Source organism: Mytilus edulis, chromosome 14, assembly GCF_963676685.1.
Source record: "Mytilus edulis chromosome 14, xbMytEdul2.2, whole genome shotgun sequence".
Classification (NCBI taxonomy): Eukaryota; Metazoa; Mollusca; class Bivalvia; order Mytilida; family Mytilidae; genus Mytilus; species Mytilus edulis.
The window spans coordinates 27461031-27479163 of NC_092357.1; positions in this window are offsets into that span (position 1 = coordinate 27461031).

An 18133-nucleotide genomic window follows, 5' to 3' on the forward strand; every position below is an offset into this window, starting at 1 on the left:
GTACCTAGTGTTATGCTATAAGAAGTGATCTACATATTGCTACGATAATGTACAAGTTGGTATTTGTTTGATATGTAATTCCAACAGGCTGATATATCTGGTATGTTTTGTACATGTATCTCATTCAAATGATTGAGTTACAATACAATTTCTCAAATATGTAATTGAGTACGGATACATTGTCATCTCTTGTGATGTTTAGACGAATTGCATATATAGAATGTATTGTCAGCCTTGTACCATCATCACTGCTGGTGATCAGATAGATGAAATCTGTTTTTCTAATACTGTATGCAAAATGTCGAGTAGATTTGATGTCTGAAATTTTTTTAAGGATGTACATGTCAGTCTGATATGTGCTATTCTACCTAAATCCAATTTTTATGGTTTATTGCAAACTGTTACTTTTTTTTTTCTTTTTTTTTGTCAGTTTTTATATTTTTTTATTTTTAAATTAGAAATAGGTCAACTATGTTAGGTGAATTAAAGGATTTTAAGGTGCATATGTCTGACCCTAATTCCTTGACTTTATTTTTATATTACATTGGATAATCTTTAGTTTTTGTGGTTTGGTCAATTTTCGTATACTGTAAGCAATAAGGCCTTTTATTTGGTGAATGGAATGACTAAGATGCACATGTCTGTCTGACATGTTTTTTTGATTTTGACCTCATTTTCATGGTTCGTTCGTCAATGAAAAGTTTGCATTGTTTTGTCAGTTTAGCATATTCTTTAAACAACAGGTAAATTATATTTGGTGGATGTAACGATTGTAAAGTGTGCATGTCTGTCTAGTAGATTCATATAACCATAACCGAGGTTCAGGATTCTTTTGTCAGTGCTAAGGTTGCTTGGTTTTGTCATTTTATCAGATATTGTAAGCTTAAGTCTACTTATTGGTGTATGGAATGACTGACTGCAAATTGTCATATAAAAATATGAAGATGTATGTCTGCCAAGGTTAATATAACTGTGACCTCATTTGCATAGAATACTTATTTATTAAACAGCAAAAAATGATGAGCAAGACAAGATATGTACAAATACTCCAAAATTGTCAGTTGCCTTCTAATTAAGTTATATTAGTTAAAGTCATTAAAGGATAATGTTGAGCCTTTCATCTGTAGGGCAAGAACATTAAAGATAAAGAGAAACTATAAACAAAAGAAATTATCAACAAAAATAGACTTACCGAAGTCAACAAAACTTAAATGGTCCACTTCTATAAAAGTTGTTGCTCTTGAAAAATTATTATTATGAAAATAAGATGTGGTATAATTAATGAGAAAACTATCCACCTGATTTCAAATAAGCGGATGTAAGCAATGCAATTTCTTATTAGAGGTCAATGATGACCTGTAAATAATGAGAAACCCCATACCCGATACATGATATAGTCATCTATAGAAAAAAAACTCTACAAAACAAAATTTGAAATAAAACATCAATTCAAACTTCAGACTAACTTTTAAATTAAAAACAATTTATGAAAAATAAATTTGACAGACGTGATTTAACATCAACCACTGAACTATGTACAGGCGGCTCCTGATTTTGGACAGGCAAAAAAATAGCCAGATATAAAAAGAAGAAGCGGTATGATTGCCAATGAGACTTTTTTCCAATAGAGATCAAATGACATTGCCTTCGAAAATCAGCAAACCCTATACTGCATAGCAATCTATAAAAGGCCATATAATAACAAATGTAAAACAATTCTAAGGCGAAAGCTAAGTGCCTGATTTTTGCACAAAGCAATAACAAATATGATATACAGCAACAATTGACAAACACTGAAAAACAGGCTTATTTGGGACAGACACTTATAAAATGTGGCATGGTTTTATATGTTTGCTGGTTCCAAATCATCCTCTAATTAAGTATAGTGGTATAAGTATCAGTTCAATATGAAAACTATAAAAATAAGTTTAAGTTTTTTTTCTGCTCTTGAGTCCGATTATTTTGATACATCCCAGTTTTCATTCTCCGTTTTATTAACTCATTTGAATGCAACAAAGCAGAAAACCACAGACCGGATGTGACTGGAAATTTATTCTTTCCCTTCAACAAAAAAGACTCAACTTACAGATCTGTTAGTACTCACATTTACTGACAGCTAATTCAAAGCAAACATCAACTAATAAAATAAACATTCTGTGAGCACTCAATCCACCCCTAACCTGGGATAGTGGTTTTTATAACAGCACAACATTTGAACACCCATAGTTTTGGTGGGGTTCGTGTTGTTTATTCTTTAGTTTTATATGTTATTTCATGTGTACTTTTGTTTGTCTGTTTATCTTTTGCATTTTTAGCCATGGCGTTGTCAGTTTATTTTAGATTTATGAGTTTGACTGTCCCTCTGGTATCTTTCGTCCCTCTCCCTTGAACAAACTGTCAACATTTGTCGCAATAGGTTTAACTCAAAAGACTGCAACAAGGCACAAAACATCTGATATGAAAACCATTTACACAAAACAGTACACTAAGAGTAGTTACAATTAATATTCAAATGTAAGTTTATCAAAAATGTTCATGAACATAATAAAATAGCCATTTTACTGTTGTATTTCTCTTCATTTATAATTTTTGAGTTTTGTGTATTTGTAGGTCAGACATCTTGGTTTTCATGATTATCATTCAACAGGTCAATACTGAACAGAAAACTTATATAGTTGATATTTTCTACATAGTTTGACTTTTTTATTAATTTAAAATGGAGTGTGGTTTTTTTCCCCACGTAAGAAAGAGGAAATTTCAACATAATTACTATACATAAAAAGTTGTCATATCATCATGATCATATATGCACAAGAACTTAATCCTGTAAATGTAACAACGTATTTAACAGTGGCGGATCCAGAAATTTTCATAAGTGGGGGCCCACTGACTGACTAAAGAGGGGGCCCGCTCCAGTCACGCTTCAGTGATTCCCTATATAAGCAACCAATTTTTTTCCCAAAAAGGCCCCCCCCCTAAATCCGCCTATGTTTATCAATTGAAAGAAGGGACGAATAAGAAAAAAAATATTAGTGTTTTGTTGTCCAAATGAACTTGCTTTTTTCCGCTCATTTAAATCGCCCCATCCAATAAATATTACGGAGGAAGATCTTTGAAGAACAGACTGCAAAAAATGTTTGTGTAAGAATTGTAGGAATATTCTAGTGGAATAAATAATTTATTTATTTGACTCTGATTTAGTGGACTGAATAATTGTACATAGCAAGCTGAAACAAGGAAGCTAAAATTACAAGGAAAAGAGTTTATTTCATAAATTTGTAAATAAAAATGTAATATCATAAACACTACAAGGGTATAAAATTCAAATTGTTTGCATATGTAAGTACACAAAATGTATTGCAATGACACTAAACAAAGAAAACTTTAACTCATAAAAAGATTACACTATAAACTGTGCTTTGTCATTTTGTTAAGTCAGAATATGAAATATTTTTTTCAGTTCTATCTTTCATAATAAAATAGACAAGACAAAGATTTCAAAACAATGTTTTTTCTTTTATTTAGACGTGTCATCATTTTCAGTTAAAGGATTTTTTTTTTTTTTTTACTTCAAGTATTATTATACTTTTCAAAATATAAAATAATCTTTATAGTCATATAAACAATTTAAAAACATGTTTGTGACAAAATTGGGAAACAAATACACTCATATATATATTGTAAACTTTTTACTACCAAACAGAATTCATTGTGAAATACACATTAAAGTATATTTATTATTGAATCCCATAGGATTTTATTTTGTTTCATGAGATATTTAAAATCCCATGGGATAATTATAGTCAAATAGGATTTTTTCGTCCCATGGGACTACAATTATCTCATGGGACTTAAAAACAATCCTACGGGATTTAACCAAAATACAATTAGATAATGGTCAATCCCAAAGGATTTTGCCCTGTCCCATTGGATATTGAAAATCCCATGGGTTTTTTTCAAACTACAAAATATGTATAATAATGACCGTAAAAAAGCAATGAAATTATTGAATCCCATGTAATTCAGCACATTTAAGTTATATGCACGACACTGTAGCTCTAAGGAGAGGCGGCGGCAGATTTACAAATGAGTGTTTTGCAAATTAAAAGTATCCAGTGTTAACAGGTCTGATGTTCTTCAACCCAGCTGATTGACATTAACTATTGCCAAATATATTTACCACAAGATGTAACAAAACGGATCTTAATATAAATTGAATATTTAACAGAAAACAACAAACTTGCGGAAAAGATAATATGCCACAAACATGAGGTGCAAACATTTGTACACCATATACGGATGTCGACCAATGATGTTAGGGATCGAAACGGTTTTTGGAAGGCCATAGATAATGTACCTCAATTTAGGATAGACTCTTGAATTAAAAGAGTCGAAAAGGGATGAACGGATCATATACACATGAGGGGAAAATAGAGTACAAGCCCTAACGAAAAAAATATATATATAGATTTAATTAACTTACCATTCAGCAACCAAATTTCTGTCTCTTATGCATGGCTTTTTATCTTTTGTCATAATGAGTCATTCTGTTTTATTTCTATTCCTTTCAAAACAGTCCTGTATTTGCAAATTTCTACAAAAAAAATATTATATAGATGTTAGGAAATGTAATTCTTTGCAAAGACATTGTCTGTATCATTTAATGTTTTAGCACAATTCATTTGAACGTTTGATTGCTGGAAGGATGTTAAATATGCTGGAATCATTAGGTGTAGAAAGGGGTCATTAGGAGGCCAACGTGTGGGTGATACTCACAAGTAAAAGGTCTATATAGTCTATGCATCTAACATATATCAAGCTCATTCATGCAGGCCCGCCCCCTGTCCTTCTAAATCTGCATCTGTTTAAAAATTACAATGACGTCAATTTCATATAACACCTGACAGACAGACATGCAGACCAAAATAAAACGCCAAATGTAGTTAACTGTTATAGACCGAACCACAAAAATTAAAAGTTGTCCAATGAACCATGAAAATGAGGTCAAGGTAAGACAAAACCTGCCAGTCAGACATGTACAACTTAGAATCATTCCAAACACCAAATATATAGTGACATTTTTATAGCGTCCGAAAAAAGACCATATTATTAGTATAATTTAATTAATAGACCAAACTACAAAAGTAAACCTGATCTAAAAGACATGAAATTTAGGTCAGTCAGGTGAAACCTGTCATACAAACATGTATTCCTTGTAATCATTATATACACCAAATATAGTTGACTTATTGCATATAGTATCTGAGATACCAACCTGACCACTGACACTTGATATTGAAATTCATGAGAAAATAAAAAAAAAGATTTTAAAAGTTGCATTATGAACTATCACTGACATAAAACGAAAATAAATTGGGATATATGAAGGGGTAAGTCTACTTTGTATGTACATGTATGTGGTTCTTCGGACAGTTTCATAATTACCAGTCTCAGACATTCTAATTTGTAGCATCTTTTTACGCTTTTATCGCCCTTAATAGTTGTTAAATATTTGCCACTTGACATTAAGAAAAAAATTATACAATAATTCATCGGTGTTTTTTTAATATTGAATATTAATTTAAATTAAATTTACACAATAATGTTGTTGCAGATGATGGTTCCTCATTTCTGTATACTTTTTTTCTACCATATTTTTCATAATCTATATATTTTTTCCCATTATTGTATCTTTAACAAGTTAGTCCGCCATTATTCTCCATTTATTGCCCATCTTACTATATTCTTTATAACTAATATGAATGTCTCATCTGAACATTCGACTTCCGCTTTGTTTCTATATTTTTGTATTTTCGTGCTGATATTTTTATTTTCAATTTCAGCGGGAATCAGGCATCACATTGATACTAAAACATAGAATATTGACCCCGCCCCCTCCATTCAGGATCACAGCAATTTACTGAATAATGATAAGCCTATGTCACCAATTTGACATAATTTATATTATTTAGAATATGATTATATTACATAACAACCTTTCTTTAAATTTGATCTTTGCAATAATTTTAACTGCTTATCAATGAACACCAAAGACATATTGTTCACCAGTCTGTGACTCTCTATTGAATTTGTTGTACCTTTTAAAATATTTCCGCCAAATTGCTTCGTGCTTTTATTTGTTCTTTGGTCGGGTTGATGACTCCAAACATTCTTTGTAATTTGATAAATAGTGTGTTACTTCCCATCAATTTACAAATTAAATCATTACAGTGAAAAAGAAAAATGCAATTGATATAAAAAAGAAGATGTGGTATGATTGCCAATGAGACAACTCTCCACAAGAGTAAACTCATTACTCTGCATTCTTAACAAATACTCATAATTAACTTATAAACAAAGTGAAATAGTTTAGAACGTTAAAATTGTTACAAACAAAATAACATAACCAGCAAAAGGTCATAATTAACTTCATCAAAATTCAATGTCAGAAAGTCTTCTGTCTTGGATCTAAAATTCCTGAGAAAATATTAAAAGATTTTAAAAGTCGTGTGTTGACCCATCACTAACGCATGAAATATTGGCAACTTGACATTTTCCATTTTCCATTTGAGGGAATTAGGCAGCATATTGAAGCTTAACGCCCCCCCCCCCCCAAACCCAAACTTCCCCGGTCCCTTTCCCGTATTCAATGAGGATCACCGTCATTTACCGCAACGACAAGCCTTTATCATGAATTTAGCATAAATAAATATGAGTATATTGAAGGAGAAGCTTTTTTATTTCATCTTTGTGATAATTAAGATATTCAACATATTTTTCTATTACCAAACAAACAAACAAACAAATATTTTATTTGCCAATCGTAGCGCCCAAAATAAGCAGAATAATAACAACATAATGTTCAAACATAATGTAAAGTAAATTATAAATAGGTTTATTTTCTTTGGTTACATCTTCTGACATCAGACTCGGACTTCTCTTGAACTGAATTTTAATGTGCGTATTGTTATGCGTTTACTTTTCTACATTGGCTAGAGGTATAGGGGGAGGGTTGAGATCTCACAAACATGTTTAACCCCGCCGCATTTTTGCGCCTGTCCCAAGTCAGGAGTCTCTGGCCTTTGTTAGTCTTGTATTATTTTAATTTTAGTTTCTTGTGTACAATTTGGAAATTAGTATGGCGTTCATTATCACTGAACTAGTATATAATTCTTTAGGGGCCAGTTGGTGGACGCCTCCGGGTGCGGGAATTTCTCGCTTCATTGAAGACCTGTTGGTGACCTTCTGCTGTTGTTTTTTTCTATGGTCGGGTTGTTGTCTCTCTGGCACATTCCCCATTTCCATTCTCAATTTTATATATTATTCTATATCTTCATATACAGAAGTCTGATTTAATATTGTATTCCTATTTATATCTAAAACCTCTAATAATTGACAAATTATTATAAGTGTTAGACTCTGCTAATGTGTAGCAATCTTAAAAGCTTTTCGTGCCAAAACAAAGCTATAATACAAAATATTGCTTTTTTTTTTTTAGAACATAATTATATATATACCAATTGAAGACTTGTCGGTGGCCTCGTGATATCATATGATCTTTGATCGGGTTGCCGTCTCTTTGACACAATCCCCGTTTCCATTGTCAATTCTATAATTTAACTTCGATAAAAACTCTGTTTTATGCTTTTTTCTGTATATATACATATATATTACGGCAAAAAGTGTAATTTTTATTTCCCCTCAATTTACATCATTACTAGTGTAAGAAAAAAAATCAATTGATGTCGAATCTTACAACATTTCATTATTATCCAATACATAAAGCAAAGTAGTTCTAAGAGTTAAAAGGGTCCTGCACTCAATTTATTCATGTAATCGTATTTTACAAGCAAAATAACAAATAGCAAAAAGTCAACACTTCATCGGAATCGAATATTAGACCAGTAGCGGATCCAGAGGAGGAGGTTCCGGGGGTTGGAACACCCCTTTTTAATGGACGATTAATGCATTTGAATGGGAACATATAGTTGGAGCCCGTCCTTTTATCCTGGGTTGGGGACCCCCCCCCCCCTTTTTTTTTCGAAAATGGCTAGATCCGCCCCTTCAGACTGTTTTCATTGGAAAACAAGAAAAGATTTTAAAAGTCGTGTTTTGTTACGCTACTAACATAAAACGGAAATAATCTAAGAAATTATATGAAGAGATAAATATATCTACCTTGAATATGTGGATTTTCAAACAGTTTCAAATTCTAAACAAATATGTCTGACGACAAAATAATATTTGTAACACAAAACTTCAAACCAATGAAAACCCATAAAACAAGACACACCATCGGTACTAAAACTACTCACAACGTGCATTTGACCACAGGCTGTTGATCAATTAACTTTTAATCGATTTGAGAAAAAGTAACCTTTAGCCAAATTATAATGAAGAACGAACATTCGTTTTAAAACTAACTAAGATATACGTAAAATACTTTAATAGGTATTTTTTTAAACAAACATGTAAATATACATGTTTAAAAAAAAATAATTAAACTGCAAATTTAAAAAAAAATTTAGTGCTTCATATATATGTTTTGATATTTTGCAAGATACATGTATATGCTATTTGCTTAGAGTTAATTTTTGGTGCTGCTTTTTATATTTATTGCATGCTGCATGCCTTGTTTTATTTGTTATTGCATGTTTTTTTATATTCGGTGAAAAGCTCATTAGAGCTTGTGTTTGTATTGTTTGTCAATATGCCGAATCCAAATAAAGTTTTACTTACTTACTTACGTATATATAAATATTTTAAAAACATTCGAACCTACCGCCGAAATTGCTTATAAAAGAGGGGCGAAAGATACCAGAGGGACATTCAAACTCATAGATCGAAAATAAACTGACAACGCCATGGCTAAAACGAAAAAGACAAACAGATAAATAAAAGTATACAAGACACAACATAGAACACGTCTATATATGTGTATGAAAATTTAGACGCTAGACTGGTAGCCAGAAACAATTAATTCGACCAATCCAGATATACGTTCAATGCAAATTGGATTTTTTTACAATAACTTTTTATTTTCCAATCAAACCGAGAAATTCATAGCACCAGGTTTGACCATCCTATTCCGACTGGTCGTGGCTGTGTATTTATACATCCGAAACCCAGGAATCCATAGCACCAGGTTTAACCACCCTATTCCGACTAGTCGTGGTTGCGTATTTATATACATCCCAAACCTAGTAATTCATAGTACCAGGTTTGACCACCCTATTCCTACTGGTCGTGGCTACGTATCCATACATTTCGAATAGTTCAACGTTTTATAAACATTAAATTTACAGGAGATAAGTATCAATGATATTATATGGTCACAAACAAGTGCTGATTACTAGGCTGATGATACCCACGGAAATTTATCTTCCACCTTTCCATCGTTCGAGTTGGACATTATGAGGTGCAAAATATGCCTTTATAATGGTAAAAAGTCGAAACACCATTTAATCCGGCTAAGTGGAACAGTTTTCATGTTTTATTTGCATCCATTATATTTCTACGATTAACAGATTATCTCAATAGCAAAAAGAGAGAGAGAAAAAAGAGAGCGTATATGTTAACTATATTATATATCCACTTAATTGTTTTTAGATGTACCACAACATGAAAATGCCATTTTACGGCTCGACATTTACGTTAATATCAATATCAGAAATGGGTCATACATCAAAACAATGATGGTTAAAGAAGAAAAAAAATATGACATCCACGGTGGGATTCAAAGCCACGACCTTCGAATTATAAGTCTGGCGCGCTATCCCCTGCTCTACTAATACATGACTCGTAAATAAACAATGTAGCCCCTTTAAGCAAATTACTTAATAGTATAAACGATAAAATATTGTTTTGGTGCATGAATGCTAACCCGAATTATTTAGTCATTGTATTCCGCTGATCTACGATGGCTGCAAATCTCGCGTGGATGAAAATCCGAGTTTTATAGGTCATCTCAATTTTCAAAAAGACAAATTAAGATATAGTCCTCTAGCTTTTACTTTAAGATTGTTAATTTTTGTTGTTGAGATGAATAGATATTGCTAATCATAGGCAAGAGGTACGGTAAAACATAACAGTATAGCTATGTTTCATAACAATGATAAAGACGAGCGTAGCCGAAGGATTGTAATTTTTTTTGGTTATCGGTTTATTCAGGGACTTTCTTTACTTTAGTATAGAAAGTCCTTGGTTTATCAAAGTATTTGTATACTAAGTCTAGCTATACAAATCCTTGATTTATCTAAATTCTTCATAAGAAACAAATCTGGTGAAGTTTTTTTTATATCGGCACTCAGGGGCGGATCAAGCCATTTTTAAAAGGGGTTTCTAACCCAGGACAAAAAGGGGGGGTTCCAACTTCATGTCCCCATTCAAATGCATTGATCGTCCAAAAAAAGGGGGTTCCAACCACTGGACACCCCCCGCCCCTTTGGTTCCGCGCCTGTCACTACAAACAGCGAGTTGGTACAATGTGCACAGATTAAAAAAAAATTTACATTAGGGCCTGGATGGGGTTTAAATAATAGAGAATAAATTGTTAAATCTACAGAAAGTGGACATAAAAAAGCACTTTCGTCACAACTCGGCCGATTCCATACCTTCATCTAATTAAAGGAGTGTAGCGGATTCAACCGAGGATTGCCGATTGAAAAAAAACTGCTGAAATAAAAGCAATACAGAACGATGGGCAAAATATACGTAATCTAATGTAGCAAAAGAGAAAAATAAAAAAAAGTCGAAAGTTATAGGACTAAATTAAAAATGAAAATTAAAATACACATTTTTTAATACACATCAAAACCTACTGTCAAAAATACACTTTATCCAGCTAGGATACATAAAATTGTATCATTTCATTCAATTTTCAAAGTTCAGAGTTCATCATGCCTAGGAACAAATTCATCATAAGCTATAAGTCCATCTTTATTTTTATCGTGTTCATCGAACAAACCGTCCACAATGTCCTTGAAGTAAACAGAATCTGGTTTGTAACCAATCTTATTTGCAACGAGGTATATGATTACCTACAATAGAATGAAATACAGTGGAAGTTAAAAAAGACAAACACTATATAGATATCTATATTGCATATGATTTCATACGAAACAATTTTTTTGTTGTTGGTCATTTTCTTATAACATACATATTTACAATAAATATTGTAAACCATTTTGTTTGCAACGAGGTATATTATTACATTTTTAATAGAATGAAATACAGTGGAAGTTAAAAAAATTTGAATACAATAAATAGTTGTATTTACATATCAGCATATGAAAAAAAAACTTTGTTGTTGGTCATCTCTTCAAATAGCATACACATTTCGGGGCCTTTTATAGCTGACTATGCGGTTTTGGCTTTGCTCATTGTTGAAGGCCATCCGATCGGAGTTTAGAATGACGTCCATTATCACTGAACTATAATAGTAAACATTTTTGTTCAGTCAGAGGTATTAAGCCGAAGAACGCCTCCGGGTGCGGGATTTTCTCGCTGCATTGAAGACCAATTGGTGCTCTTTGTTCCGGTTGTCTCTTTGACTCATTCCCCATTTCCATTATCATATGTTTAAATTTGCAGGAAACATACTGATTTATCCTAACTGCATGCTGTTAGATGTGGGGAAACACAATCTTATCAATATTAATAAGAGCGAACAAAAGGTGAAAGAACCGGAAGTTTAACTTTTAGAAATACATGTGGGTTATTATCTTACCTCTTGACGTGTCAATTTCTTGTTCCTATCCGTGTCTATATCCTTATGAATATTTGACAGTTTGATAGTCTCCTCTTTTAAAGGATTCTCGTCACACGTGATGTAACAGAACAAATGCACGAGAATAACACAAATAGTCACGAGACTTATAGAAGTGGTTTGTTTGAGCATTTTCATTGAGTATTTTGGTTCTATGTTATCTGTATGTTCAATATTTCACATCAAACTTTGAGACTATATTTCCTTATCAAAAGATATGATAGAACCGAACAAGATAAAGTCATAATCAAATTGCATAGTGTGGCGACAGTAAGGACAGGAACCAAATTATTTTATAAATTTATTAGAAAACAAAAGCAAGCAAAAAAAAAAATGCCAACGTAAAAATTTATAAATTAATTATGGTTAAAGGAAACACATATGTTGTCACTTTTTTAATTGATGAACTGTCATTAAATAACGGCATTTCAAAATAAACGTTTTATTGGAGATCATGTAAAAATCGGACAGTAACTTGTATCTTTTAACAGATTTGATCGGTCTAAAACGTGTAGTTTCTGAGCACATTTTACAGAGTTCGGCTTATCTGTTTGCGATGCGATGTACGGTACTACCAATCGACCATTAGATTTATCGAACCCTTTGATATTATTGAAAATATGCCAAGGTGATGTATTCGGTTACACGCCATTATTCCGACAGCCCATTAGTCCGACAGCTCATTAATCCGACAACCCATTGTTCCGACAGCCCATTGCTCCGACAACCCATTAGTCCGACAACCCAATAGTCCGACAGCCCATTAATCCGACAGCCCATTAATCCGACAACCCATTTGTGCGACACTTTAGAAAAAAATATTAGGCGGTTTCAGTGTAAAAACGTCCGTCTAAGGGTCTATTCCATAACGTATGAATACAGAAATCTTCCGTGTATGTTTTTACCATTGTTAATGTACAGAATTATTTTCTTATTGATTAACTTCAAACTCCGTATATATACGGAAATATGATGCAAAGGTTCCTTGCTAACTTAAATACAGACAATTGGCAATCATACCACCTCTACTTATTTGAATGTGGAGAATTGGAATTAGTTATAGAGTGTTTTTTATAGTTTGTTCTTATATTTGTACTATATCACAACTGCATATGCCAGTCCAGGTTTGGGAGGGTTTGCTCCTTTAGACATGTTTAACCCCGACACATTCTGAATGTGCCTGTCCCAAGTTATGAACCTGTAGATAAGTGGTAGTCTTTGATCCATGTATGTCATATTTGTTTTACGGAAGTTGTTTTTAAAAAGTCCATGAAAGTCTAGCATATGTCGCGGCATTTTTAACGGACTATAAGGTATGGATTTTTCTCATTGATTAAGGCAGTATGGTTTCCTATATATCCTACATCAACTTCAGTTAAACTTTGGTGGATAGTTGCCTCAATGGCAAGCAATTACAACATCTCCTCATTTTTATATTTCACAAGAACAAACAAATGACAATAAAATTAGTAAAACCAACATATTATATGTATTGACCTTCAATTTGAATCTTTTTCTGTCGCGATTGTTTTTAACAAATTATATAAAATGAAAAAGAACCTCATTGTGATACATTAAGAGTTCAAGTTTTGTATGGTCCGAAATGTCCCTATAGCTCGAAATAACACGCTATAATATCCTACATCTTCGTTTTCTGCAGCATAAAACAGGAATATCAAGGCGTTGGTCAATCATATGTTTCTGAGGTGGGGTGGGGCATACATATTCTAGAGTTTACTTTTTCCCAATAAAATTACAAAACAAAACAAAGTTCAAGTAATGATTTTCGATTTTACTGAAATTGCGCAACAGTGTAAATCATTGCATTCCAGTACTGGTCAATGTTTCTGTTGCCAGCTCTGTATGTGGCCTGCAATCGATCAATTCTAGCCTGTAAACGTCTATATTTAAGCCTCCGGGTAGGCGGATTGTCACCGCGATTACTTGCCTGTATACCAAGAACCGATCTGCGTTCTTCTTTTTTCACGAAATAGCAAATATTGGGGTGTTTCCTCCCAACGGTTGTATTCCACCTGTGGTTAAAACCTGAAAAGAAGAATAAAAACGACGTTGTGTTAATAAACCTGAAACCATGGCACCAAGTATCCGGCAAAAATAGGGTACTCCGATCGTAAGATAAATGTAGTTTTCATATTACAACGTACATGTTACACGTTTAACAAGTATAGATAATTAAATGAAAATGGGCAATAACCATACAGCACACGATTGTCTTCTGCTCAGTGAATCCGCGCGTAATATGATTGCACTATCTAGTAACAAAACGCGATCGTTTAAAAACGTGCTCCACATGTTTCTTAATCGCAAACTTATTAGTCAATGATTATTTTATGATTTGCATATTAGGAAATACGTTTATTTGATTGGCTGAGATAGCTTACGGTAGTGGATCCGGACGTTATTAGAATTTAATCAAGTTTTAGCTTTCTAAAAAGCTATGGACTGCTTCGCCCTACACTAATTTAAGGTTATATATGTCCATGTGGTTGCTAAATTGGTATTGGCAATGTGGTATTTTTAGATTTTGATTGATATAAAATGGATGTACTTTAAGAGTGTGCGTTATACGGTTATACACCCATGCTTTTAAAAAACAATTCTTGTTAAAAATTAAAACAATTGTAAATTTAGACACGACTTATAAGGTGTGCTTTTCTGGAGGTGTGCCTATATTGTCAAAAATTATGAAATACAGATAATAATGCACATTTACCTCAAATCACGTGTGATAGAAGTGGAGAAATCAAATTCCTTATCTTCAATCGTAAATAAATCTTTAAAGTTGTTTTAAAGGGGCTACGATGACAAGATAAAAACTGATAATGATGTTCTGACGGATAAACGGACTGGTCAAAAACAGTTTACCCTTCGGACCGAAACAAAAGTTGGGTTTGATATAAGGATGTTATTATGTGTTTAAAATTACAGAGTTAATTGTCTGTTACTTTGTCAACGTAATTTTATTTTCCACTTACCCTCAACGTGATTATTGGTTCGATTGTCCATATCCCTGTTGAACACATTCCATGTTGCCGGTTGGAACTGACCATTGAGATAATTGCGCTCAAAATAGAGCAGGAGATCTCTCAAACCATGATATCTCCTGCATAGGTTTCTGGTTTCTACATCTTGCACAAACAAATGAACATTCTGTCGCACAACTGCTACAGGGAGTACGCTATGGCCATCAGCTTGCGAATGCACCTTTTTAGTCTTGCACTTCTGTTGTAAGAGCGTCTTAGTCCCTCTTTTTGTACACGCCTCCAGACACTTTTACAAAAATGAAAAAAGCAGCCCATGATACGAGAATTTGGAAAGTCTGTATGAGCAGCAGTCATTATAGCGGTTTCGAAATCAGATATTATATTGGTAGGGGTAAGTTGGTTATTTGTTAGGCGGGAGTATCGCCTCTTCAGATGTCCCAAAATTTGGCGATAATTAGCCACATTTCTGTCAGTCATCAAGGCAAATACAAGAGGTATAACTCTGTCCCTATAAAATCCATGGATGGTTAGAAATTGCTTGTAAGGAGCTGGTGTAGATTTAAATGTTGCATCAATATAGATGTCGTTGCATTGACCCAAACAACGGAGTGCTTGTGTCGTGCAAAAAACAGCAATGCCCCATCCATTATCCAATTTACTGAGAAAACGGTTCCCATCTAGCGTAACGCGCCAGCGTCCACGAATGTCGACGTCATTTATTGATGCTGGTATCTCAGGCATGTATCTTCTTCTTGTTCGGTCAGGAGAAGATCTTACACTGTCATACGTAGGAATATTGTCCCTTTCTGCTGGAGGGATCTGATGGGCTATCTTTTCTTTTGATATTCTGACAGCATTTTGTAAAAGCTATCTTTTCGTATTTTATTTTACAAGTATATATTTCAGTTTAGCTTCTACATGTTCTTATCACATAATGATTTTTTTCCCTGTATAATCCATATAAAATTTGTCATTGTGCCACGACCTGTAGCCTTAGTAAATACTCAGTGACCTATCAGTTTTATTCTATTTTTAAACATATCACAATCTATACTACGTTTTGGCAAAATATGAAAAAGTTATATCATTTTAAGTTAATTCTCCAATACCACCTTAAACTAGAGTATTTTTTTTAAAAGGACTTCAAATGAAGTGGAAGGAACCAACTTGTTATTGGTATGCACATGTTTTATCGACGGTTAAAACGTCGAATTCAATGATTGATACATGTACATGAAGGGTATGCGAACTCTGGCGATTATAATATTTCTGAGCACTTTATATGAGTTTGTCAATCGATATTTTAGATAATCGGACTAAGGTGTTCAGACTTTACACCAAAAGTTTGGAAGTATAAATATATTGGTTGATTTGTTAAGTTAAAATGGATAACACTCACATGAAGTACATCTATATTTGGTTCCTCCTCATCAAAATTGATCAAATTTGTTCTAAGTGGGGCTCTGCATGCAGGACGCCAGCATCTCCAATGTACTTTATCGAGTCTGGTTTTTTTTTTTTTTTGGTACTTAAAACCATTGTAAATCAAAATGTGTCCTCCTCTTCTTCCGCGAGTTACATATGCCATCCTTCAGTTGGGATAACTTGGAGGAAATGCCACGAGGAGGACGAATTTCGCACGATTTTAATGATTGAAGCTGATTGGATGATCTTGGTGAAGATGCAATGCATCGTACCATTGATTGCTTTTTTTAAGAAGTCACATGTTCTATGCCCAAGAACATTTCTAAGATTTCCATCAATTGGTCGTTGCCATCTAACTTGCATAATCGGAGGATCACTGCATACAATCTATTTCAGGAAAATTAAAGGGGCTCTTGATTTTCTAATAGAAATACAACCCTGAAACTTCCAGAGGATTCCGAATTACAAACTACAACATAGTCCTGAATATTGTTTGAAACTTTCGCAAAGATGGTGAAGGACCTAATAAAAGCAATCGAGAACACATCAAAATCTTTTATATTTTACTTGTGTTTGTACTGTTTTTTTCAAACCACATCTTTGTCTGATATATCTTACTATCTCACTTAGTCATGACCCTCTTCTACACGGGACTTCTTGCTATCCCTGTTGTACATGTGATTGTTTGCGTGTATCTTGTTGTGCGTCCGCAACTTTTTAGAATATCGGCTGCCATTTTATTCATTTACGTTTGTTTTTATAATTGCACCCCAAGCATTGAAAAAAGTTTTAATTCTCAAACATTTTCAAACCGCCCTGCCCCTGTTCCAACTGCTTCATCATGTTTATGATAAAATTGAATTGTTTAATTGGTTCGTGATACAAAATCAGTTCCACTTAATAATACATGTAAATCAAGTGTCATGTCGTATGTGTGATTGACCGTTATGATAATTGCACGTGCACTGTCTCTATATTTCGCGGGTACATGGTACCCGAACAATTCATCAAACACAAGGTATTTGTCTTTGGAGGAGCCAGCGTTTCTTATTTTTACGGTTGAAAGTGCTGCGACCAAAGATGGCAACTCAGATCATGCTGATATGTGTTTGGTAAATGGTGGCGGAACTCCAGTCCGTTGATTCAAAAGTGAGGAAATCGAAGATATGATAACAAAAATCGTGTCAATCAACAGAAATAAAAACAAACCATGGACTAGAACAGCTGATAAGGACAATGGAAACCCGCGCCGAAAATTTAATAAAATTGAAATTCCCGGACTCTTCAAACAAGAAACAGAGAATGTGTCCATGGGGGCACATGTGATGCCCCTGATTGCCTACCTCATACAGTTATAAAGGGGCATAACTGAAGAACGATACAATTGACACTACCCAATGTGTACTTGGTCAGAGTTTTGTGCTAATAAGTAATGCTTTTATATTTCATAGAATTTAGTTGAGATAAATTTACTCCAGTTAGAGAACGAAAACGAAAAATGTAGCATTTTTTTTTTATTTGATAAGGGGCATAACTCTAGAACGAACACAGAGGCCGAAAACAAATTAAACTTGATATGTGTTGTGTGGTAATTAGCATTGTGTAGTTTCATAACATTTGGTGAAGACAAACTAAAGTTGGAGGACTGAAGCCAACCTTTGGACGGACGAACGGACGGACACGAGTAAAACTTATGAGGAATTAAACTGAAGGGTAACGAGGGTAAAGATTTACAATAGGCATGTGTATTAACCAAAGGCACTGATACAAATATCCTGTAAGAGAAAAATTAAACGAATCTAAACGGACAACCACCAATATTATCGAGGACGGAGTATAATTAATCGACACAACTATTACCGATGCATTGTCGGAATAATGAGTTGTCGGAGTATTGGGCTGTCGGAGTATTGGGCTGTCGGAATAATGGGCTGTC